We start from the raw sequence: 10278 nt of genomic DNA, 5'->3' as shown, positions 1-10278 counted from the left end.
GAAAGATTGAGGGTGCTGGGCCTTTTCTCATTGGAACGGAGAAGGATGAGGGGCGACTTGATAGAGGTTTATAAGATGATCAGGGGAATAGATAGAGTAGATAGTCAGAGACTTTTTCCCCGGGTGGAACACACCATTACAAGGGGACATAAATTTAAGATAAATGGTGGAAGATATAGAGGGGATGTCAGAGGTAGGTTCTTTACCCAGAGAGTAGTGGGGGCATGGAATGCACTGCCTGTGGTAGTAGTTGAGTCGGAAAATTTATGGACCTTCAAACGGCTATTGGATAGGTACTTGGATTAGGGTAGAATAAGGGAGTGTAGGTTAACTTCTTAAGGGCAGCACGGTAGCATTGTGGATAGCACAATTGCTTCACAGCTCCAGGGTCCCAAGTTCGATTTCGACTTGGGTCACTGTCTGTGTGGAGTCTGCACATCCTCCCCGTGACTGCGTGGGTTTCCTCCGGGTACTCCGGTTTCCTCCCACAGTCCAAAGATGTGCAGGTTGGGTGGATTGGCCATGACAAATTGTCCAAAATTCTATGATTAACCTAGGACAAAAGTTCGGCGCAACATCGTGGGTCGAAGGGCCTGTTCTGTGCTGTATTTCTCTATCTCTATCTATCTATCTTCTCATATGGTACTTTTTGAAATACTATGTAATTTTTTTGTGCAGATGTCAAATACTTTTGATGAGCATTTTAATTTTTATAATTCAAAGAAAAAATAATATTTACATTGCATCTTGCCTGTCTTTGGAGTCTCTCAAAGTGACTTACAGTCAATACATTCATGTTCAATTGTATGCAAATAGGGCAATTAATGGCCAGTGAAACAACATCAGAAATGGACCTAGATCGCTTCTCGGCTGTTTGGCTCAGATCAAGTGTGGTGTCTGTTCTGCCTTTTGGCTCAGATCTGGTGTGTCTCTCTTGTGGGGATCATGAATTGGATTCAATTTGAATTTGAATTGGTTTTTGAAGCAGGCAAGGAGCTGGATTGGGGTTCGCCCCTGTCCACACTCTGAGCCCTGGCTTTGTAACTCCGAAAAAGTAATATATATAAAAAAAGAAATGGACCTAGGGTGTATTTAACAGGGACTATTGGAAACAAAGCATCCAGGAACTTCTAGATGTCTATTAACTATTTACAGCCATGTGCAGGGATAGATAAGGATGAGACACCTTTCAGAGGCATCTTTCTTGTTGTGTTCTTTGTTTTGTTCTTTCAGGATGGTGAAGGTTGCAGTGTTAACAAAGAACAGCAAGGCGTGTTTAATAAACAAAGTTAATTTATTACACTACACGGAATTAGATTTGAACAAATTACTAAGGAATTAGTTAAGTAAAGATTACACTACACATCTACACTATTAGCTGTACTATTATCTCACCACTACTCTGTCTTGCTCTCTTCCACACTCTCTATGTATCTCCAGAAGTCAAGGAGCCATGTGATATTTATATGATTGTTCTATAGCAGCATCTAGTGACTAGAGTAGTAACATTACATTGACCCTTTATGTGCCTTACAATATCCACACATTGTGACATCTCTGAGTTCCAGAGACATCTGATTTGACATCACTGATGATGTACATTAGCCAGTAGCATAATAGCTATTAGCCCTTTATATTACAGCCAGCAAGCCAGAAAAAGTTCCTTGGGCCCAGATATTTGTTTCTAGGTTAAGTTTGACAAGTTCAGTGACTTCCCAGCTAGGCGATCCCAACCTTTAAAAATGTCTGCTGGAGGTCATACTTTCATTTGGGGTGGTGGCCATTGTGGGGGCTGCCCTCACCCTCCCTCATCTCAGATGCATGTCCTATGCCTCATCAATGCTAACCTACGCCAACACATGCCCACCCGTACTCTACCCACCACTAATTGCCTCCAAACCAACCTAGTTGTAAACTAATGGCAACACATCCACAACCCACCACACTTTGCCCTTATCCCTCCCCACCCCACCCCATACCAGCTCACCTAGTATACTTGGACAGTTCCTCGACAGCTTTAACATTTCCTAGGTAGTGTTGATAGATTTGGCAGCTGGGCAGTTCCTTGACAGTTGAACAGATTTTTAACAATTACTTAGTCTCTGAGCAGGTCTTTAACTGTTCCCTGACAACTGGACAGTTTCTTGACAGCTGGACAGTTCCTCAATAGCTGGACAGCTCTTTAACAGTTCCTTTACAGCTGGACAGTTCCAATGAGTTTGTGCATAATCATGTTCACTTTTAGCAATCGCAAATGGTGCCTTACCTTTCCCAAAGGGTGACTTACCTGGGATCCTTTTTGAAGGCCTGACTGTAGTCCCATCCCTGTGAAGATGGAAAAATGGTGGGTTCAGCCATTTTGGGATTCTCACAATGATGGAGAGATGGCAATCTGGGCCTTAATTGAAAACCTGCATTGGGATCTTTTATATCCATTCTAATTTGCTGACCTAATGTTTCATTCAAAAGATAGCAACACAATGCAGTGATCCCGTGGTACTCTCCTATAGTGCCAGTTTAGAATTATATACTTAAGCCGTAGAATAGGTCTTAAACCCAAAGGCTTCTGCTACCTTAGTTAGGCATTATTTGATTCCCTTTTGCAAACTTTTGAGCTTCAAACCTGTTTGAGTAACAAAAGGTGGTATCTCCTACCCACAGGGAAGGGTGAAGTCACTGTATGCTGGGTGCTTGGTGAGTTTGCATGCTGCATTATAGAAATATGGAAATTATAATACAGTAGGAGGCCACTTTTTTTTTAGCCTGTGTGATATCTGAATGGGGGAAACTAGCACTCTATCACCATACATATTGTACCATGAATGAGAGTTCTGTGCTCTATCTTTCTTTTTTGGTCAGTTGTATGTCTGGCATACAAGAAAACCCATTGCTGTGTTTGTTTCTAAATTACTGACAGATCCACATAAGCCTGGTTTCTGTTTGCTTCGTATGGTGCACACACTCTCCTCATCAAAACACACCTCATCTGTTCAATTTCCGAGAATTGATGTGCAACTAAGCTGAGTAAAGGTGTGGGATTCGCATGTGTACTCTGGGTACTTGCTAGAATTTAGCCAACCAGGACAGAGCATTGGTAAACATCCTGCTGCCTTTCTGGATAGAACCAGTCTACTGATTTTGGGGTTGGTTGGCAGGAACTGAGGGGAAGGAATCCCACAACAGTGATAGATTTACCACTCCAGCTTCAATTATTGAGCCAAGCATCAATGTGGTTCATCAACACTGTCTGTCCTCTGTATAAATTATGTGCCGCGCCTGTTTAGGCCATTTGTTGAGCTGTTGAGTCAGCCACAGAGTTGACGTGGTGCTAAATACCCCTCGCTGGGTGTGTCACCTCAACCCCAAAATGCCCTCCCACTCCAGCTACGTACATCACTGTTAAGAAGTAAGATGAATTGACGAGCGTTAATCTGAACCCGCATAAGATGCTCTGGGATTTCGCACTGCATAAAAACATCAAAAACACATTTGACTGCCTTGATGAGATGCCCGACTGTATTGCACACATCCGAAGACAGCATGCTGAGCAGAAAAAGACTGTGGAGTTTTCCCAGAGCTGCCTTCCACCATTTTTCAATGCAAAGCTCTGGGTTTTCACAAGGGAGGCTATTGTATGGTGTGAACAAACTGGACAAAGACTTTTTCACACATTTACTGCTTTACTGTGTTTTCATTTGGCATTTAGACATATTTGTGACTTTGACTGCATTTGTAGGCATATCGGATTATATAGAGATGTATTCATGTGGAAACTGGGCCTCCTCAGCTATCACAAAGCACCACTTAACACAAATTTGTGGGCTGATCTCCTGGCAATTGACTCATTGGAATTTTACTGTCTGTTTAAAAACATACCTTATATACTTGTAAAGTAGTCTGTGTTGGCAGTCAATGCCATTAAACCAAGATAAGGGCCACAGTATAATGATCCCCTTCTCAGACTAGACTGAAATAACTATGTCCAGGATGAAACTAGCCACTGTGTAGGCCTTAGATCCCCCGTCCCACATCTGTGATTTGTACATCCTGTCAAATCACCGTTTTCACCCCTTCTACCCCTCAGGTCTCTGATAACAAGCCTGCAATCCCCCTGTGACCTCTGCCTCCTGCCCCATCTGGGCTTTCAAAACCCCAGGCCTCTCAATTCCCCTCATCCCCACAAGGCCTTCTCTATTGCCATGTGTTGTTGAGATAGATGGAGTATTGAAGAGCTGTGCTCACCCTTAAAAGGTAAGTGAAGTGGTTGCTGAACTGTGTCCAGGTTCCTGAAGCTGAAAAGGCCAGCCATCTTTCTCCATGCCCTTGAATCACTTATCACCAGCTGTGAAGAGTTTGTTCCTCAACTTTACCCCTCCTGCTAAGAGAAGCTGAAGGCTTGCCTGCCACTCATGGTGAAATTGCTTCTTCTTCCATCACTCTTGCAGTGAAATCAGCCAAAAGAAAGGGATCGCGAATTACTTTAAGGGAGGCGTTCCTGCTTTAAGAAGGCCCCCAGTGGCTAGCAAATGCACTCATGAGATCGTAGCGTGGACTTGAAGTTAATTTGACCTGATTGACATCATTTTACTATGTCTATCACAAAAACTGAACAAATGTTTGTGGCATAACTTTTTCAGATCTCTGTTATGTATTCCTGTATTTTCTACTGAGTCTAAGAGAAACAGCTTACAGCCCAAGGTGCAGTTTTAAACCAAAATATATTTATTGTTGCATTGCCAGCTGTTGTAACAAAGAAATATGCCCGCCCATAACATCTGGCATAATGCATGTGTAACATTCAAATTAACTGGCATTTCCTGCGCACAGAGTAAATTGTTTATTTAAAAATACTATTGATTGAATAAAAGTAATTTCATAATACTTCAATTCTTAGCTCTTCTATTCATTTACCCTTTAAAATAGAATACTTGACAAGATGTTGTCATAAAAAAGTATTTGACAAAGCCTTTTGTTAGTAGCGAGCATGGAGCCGAGAGACCCATGATTTAATTTGTGTTCAGATGATGTATTTCAACAGGAAAAGATTGACTGTGGTTTTAACGTTGTAAAGTATATTCATTTTTCTAAAGGAACTGCAGTAAGTTATCGGAAAATCACAGATATTATCAGGAAGGGCTGTGATATAAGGGACGGGGTGATTAATGGGTTCATTGCTTTTTATCAAGAAATAGAGGAATTTGAGTAAAAGATCATCACTTGGAAATAAGATTGTATTCGGGGTTAACAACAGCAATTCCCATGACCTCTTCTCTGTCTCTAAGTTATCAGACTGCTTTTCCGGCATTCAATACTGGATAAGAAAACTTCCTCCAAATAAATATAGAGAAGGCCAATTGTCTTTGGACCCAGCGACAAATTCTGTTCCTGATAGCCTCTAACATCACCTGTCTCCCTGGCAACTATCCGAGCTTGAACCAAACTGTTCACAACCCCCGTCTCTGTGCAGATCTCTGTGCTCCTCCAATTCGGGTCTCTTCCTATTTTAATCACACAATTGCATGTGGCAGCTCGACTTTCAGGTGCTTACGGTCTGAAATTCCCTTCCTTACCTGCTCTATCGCTGTAACACCCCCTGCCTCCCTACCTCTCTTACCCTTTCTGCCTCTCTACCTCTCTGATCCTCTCTGTCTCTCTACCTCCCTTATCCTCTCTTCCCCTCTACCTCCTTTATCTCTATTCCTCCCTTTCCCTCTTTGCCTCTCCGACCCACTCTGCCTCTCTACCTCCCTGATCCTCTCTTCTTTTCTACCTCCCTTATCCTCTCTTCCCCTCTACCTCCTTTATCTCTATTCCTCCCTTTCCCTCTTTGCCTCTCCGACCCACTCTGCCTCTCTACCTCCCTGATCCTCTCTTCTTTTCTACCTCCCTTATCCTCTCTTCCCCTCTACCTCCTTTATCTCTATTCCTCCCTTTCCCTCTTTGCCTCTCCGACCCACTCTGCCTCTCTACCTCCCTGATCCTCTCTTCTTCTCTACCTCCTTGATCCTCTCGACCTCCCTTACCCTCTCTGCCTCTCGACATCCCTTACACTCTGCCTCTCTACTTCTTCTACATTCTCCCTCACTATCTACTTTACCCTCTCTGCCTTTCTAACTCTCTCTCCTGCTTTAAGGTATTTCTTAAAAAATACCTAGGCAACCATTTCTTTTAGACATCTGCCGTAACCCTTTTGTGGGCCAGGGCCAGATTTTGTTTTACAATTTTTATATGGGGTGCTTTGGGATCTTTTACTAATCTAAGGGTGCTACATAAATGCAAGTTGTTGTCATCAGAACATTGTTTATATACAATTACTTCCAGTTCAATCCAAATTATCTGACTCATTTAACTTCATAAACCTCTGTTCGAATCCAAATTGCTCTGACATAACGCAAGCATTTTTATGGATCCGGCATGAAACTCTCTGTACAGAACTGACATCAAATGATGAGATTTGTTGTAATGATGAACACTGTGTCACTCAGAAGATGCTGCTGGATAGATGGTTTTGTGTTGTGCTCTGGTTCAATGAAGCAATGAGATTTCCATTCTGCCTGATCAATTCTTCCTTCACTGATGTGAATCTTAACCCCTTCCTCAGGCCAAACAAAGCTAAAGCTTAGTGTTATTTCCTTCCCTTGTAATCCAGTCAATAACCTTTCACGTGGACGTGACGGACTTTGATTGAAGGAAAAGATGGAGCAGGGTAGAGACTTAAGTGAAATTACTTCATAAAATAAAATTGAAGAATCTCACTGCATAGATAAACTCTTTTCTTCAGGTTCTTATCCAGCCTTAATCATAGATAATAACCTAAATTATGCATCTGCCATCCTGTACTCCGGGGGGGGGGGGGGGGGGGGGGTGTAGAATTCAGCTCTAAATCACTGTCTAGACCAGGCTAATATCTCTGGCTTTGTATTTCATTGTGACTATTCCTGCGTGACCAGTATGGAGTTCTGCCAGACTGTTATCTCCAGAGCAGTAATGGGCAACCTAGGATAGTGAGTGGGCTGCATGAGTATCCCTCCTTCATCTTGTTTTGTGAATATTGCACCTTCGCAGTCTACATTTGAGTCCTCCTATGGCTACCGTGACGGTGTATCAGTGATAGCATCCTCTTTCAAACTGCAGTATTCAATGCTGTAGTTGTAATATGAGATACGCACTGCACCACCCTTGTCATTGTCATTGGCGGTATTGCAGACTTTGGCCTCAGAATAGCTACTTGGGGTTTCTGATCTGTTATGAATGTAACGTTTCTACCCAACAAAACCTGGTGAAACCATTTGATTCCGAGAGTAATTCTATGCACTTCCTATTCTATTTGTGGGTAGTTGCCTTCACTCTTGGTAGTATACATGATCGGAAGCTCCCGATCGCGGGCCTGGACCCCTTTGGGGTCAGATACCCTCGCCCCTCCCCGCCCCCACCTGTACGTCCACACCAAAGTCTCCCCCCATTTCGATAATAAGTTGCCTTCCCATTTTTCCGACCAAAATGCATGACCTCACACTGAGCCACGTTAAACTCCAACTGCCACATTTTGGCCACTCTCCTAACCTATCTACTAAATCTGTAAGTTTCTTATTTCCTCATTGCAACTTACTGTCCTACCTATTTTTACGTTGTCTGCAAATTTGGCTATGGAACCTTCTATCCCTGTTTCCAAGTTGTTGTTATCGATTGTCAATATCTGGGGCCCAAGGAGCCTTGCTAGATACTGTTCATGCATCAGATGTGCACTTTCATATTATACCTCCGCAGCTTGTCTTGGAAAAGTTGCTGTAACCACCCAATAGCTGGTCAAGCTTCTTAGTTGTCTCAACGTGAAAAATATGCTTCTTGTCTAACTTCCTTTTACAAAGCCAGTCCTTGCGTATTTTGCTCACATATTATACTACAGCAATGGATAACTTCAGGGATTTTCCCTTGCATTGGACATTGCACACCATTTGACCTACACTCCTAGCACTTCACTTAGTAGGTTTGCTGCTCTCTCGTTTAGTTACATCACTAAATTTGGTCGAGCACATGTTTCTGTTTTTAATGGAAGAATCTGCAACTGTCACTAATGTAGTGATCTCTGTAGGGTGCATGTACACCAGGGGTTAATGGGTAAATAGCAGCATCACATGATCACTAGAGGGCCGGACCAACAGGGGTATAAAAAGCAGCCACATGGGGTCTCTCTCTCTCTCTCTCTCTCTCTCGTGGGTGTACTGTGAACAGGGTAACATCAGAATAGTTTAGAAAGTGGAGTTACGTTTAGTTATTGTTAAATCTTGTCAACCTTATCCCTAGTTTCCAAGTTAAGGTAAAGAACTCATGCACTTAATGTTATAGTTACTCAATAAATCTTTGTTGTTACTGGACGAGTTCGAGTCTTCTTCAGCAAGATTCAGAGACCTCACCATCAACCAAGAATTGAGTAACATGTGTTATCGACCACGCAGGTAACACCACATGGTACCAAGGAGTGTTGGCCTTAACAACAAAAACAGAAACTAACTAGATTAGGTTCGACAATAAAAAAAGAAGAGGCAAGGAAAAAAATTTGGATAAGATATTCGGCCAAGGAAGGCATCGCAACACTCGTATCTCTTGGGCACAAACTGGTAAGATGGAGTCACGTTCAGCTCCAGAACACCTCAGAACCTCTGGTAATCTCCAATATGATTGGAAAATTTTCCTACAACAATTTAATCTGTTTCTGGAAATTATGGACATGACTGCTGCGCCAGATTTAAAAAAAAAGAGCATACCTCTTAGCTGTGGCAGGGAAACTGGCCATGGAGATATATAATTCATTCAATTTCTTGGAAGGTGAAGACAAAACTAAATTTAAAGTCATTATCGCAAAATTTGAAGAACACTGTAAAAGTCAGTCTGGTGAGATGCTGGAAAGACTTCAATTTCGTAATAGGTGCCAGAGATTCAGAGAGTCAATCACTGATTTCATTTCAGACCTCCACGTACTAGCACAAGGCTGTAATTATGCTGATTTCAGAGATGCTATGATAATAGATCAATTAATTTATGGACTATCTGATAAAACTTTAGCAAAAAAACTTTCACAGCAACAGTATCTAGACATCGTGATTAAACAGTGGGCAGTGCATGAACAGAAAAAAAATCAGTACCGTCAATCTATCCAAAGGAAAAAACGGCGCCAAAACTTACCACGAGGCAGAGGCAGGATCTCACTCGATGCAGCAGCACTTTTTGTTTGGCAGCCACCTTGAGCGAGAGCGTTCAGGCCAGTACGCACATGTGCACTTCTCAAACAGAGAAAAAATTGCAAAATACACTTGCGCACATGCGCGAGAAGCCGCGCATGCGCAGTTGCAAAAAGAGCGCACAGTACAGGAAACTCGAACTGCGCATGCGCAATCGATTCCTTGCATTTTATCACAAGTGTCATGACATCAGAGGACCCGGACCACGCCCACTTAAAAGGGAAATGCCCGAAAATTGCAAGTTAGAAATTTAAAGCCACAAAACACAGATTTATTTCCTCGAACGACAGAATGAAGCCCGAGCCTTCACTCACAGTTAAAGATTACCTCCGCAGCACCCTGAAACAAGCAGCTTGCAGCACTCAAAGAGGAGAGCACAATGACAAATCCAAAGTAGAAAGAGAGGATTTGTTCATTGACGATTACTGCTCAGACCTGGATGAGTTATTCGGAATTGATGATCATTGCAATAGCAACACGGTTCAAAAGCTCAACATGACTCTTCTCATGGTTGATGAATCCAATACCACGATGCCATGACAGATCGTCGATACATTGGATGACAGCAATACCCAAGAAGAAGACGACGCCACACAGAACGCACAGATCGACTCCACAGAGAGAACACTGCATGACTCCACAGAGAGCAATGAAAGACTCCACAAAGAGAGTAATATAAACCTTCATGGCGAGGTCATTGACAGACTCCAAAATGGAAGCAATTAAAGACTCCAGAGCGACAACCGTGCACGAAGAAGACCATGAAGGTCTATCCACCTTATCTGAGCAACCAGCAGCAGACTATGAAAGTCTACCCAGCTCATTTAACCGGCAAGAAGACACTGAATGTCTACCCACATACAGGGTACGCAGGATCACAGCGAGACTGACAGATCACAGCTTGCCTGTACAGAAGCACAGAGTAGGACTACTCTTGGGTCCAGTGAAACCAAAGGTGATTCAAATGAACCAGAAATAACTCCTGAAGAGGAGCATAAAGAGATCACAGATGATTCAAATGTACCAGAAATGTCGCCAG

At 42.7% G+C, this 10278-nt stretch overlaps 1 pseudogene; it reads left to right on the top strand.

Moving 5' to 3' along the window:
• Window positions 1-858: 858 nt before the first annotated feature.
• LOC119965527 lies at window positions 859-1063 on the top strand (annotated as a pseudogene).
• The last annotated feature ends 9215 nt before the right edge of the window (window positions 1064-10278 follow it).

This window comes from Scyliorhinus canicula, chromosome 4, assembly GCF_902713615.1.
Source record: "Scyliorhinus canicula chromosome 4, sScyCan1.1, whole genome shotgun sequence".
NCBI lineage: Eukaryota > Metazoa > Chordata > Chondrichthyes > Carcharhiniformes > Scyliorhinidae > Scyliorhinus > Scyliorhinus canicula.
This window is presented reverse-complemented; position numbering and strand designations above follow the sequence as displayed.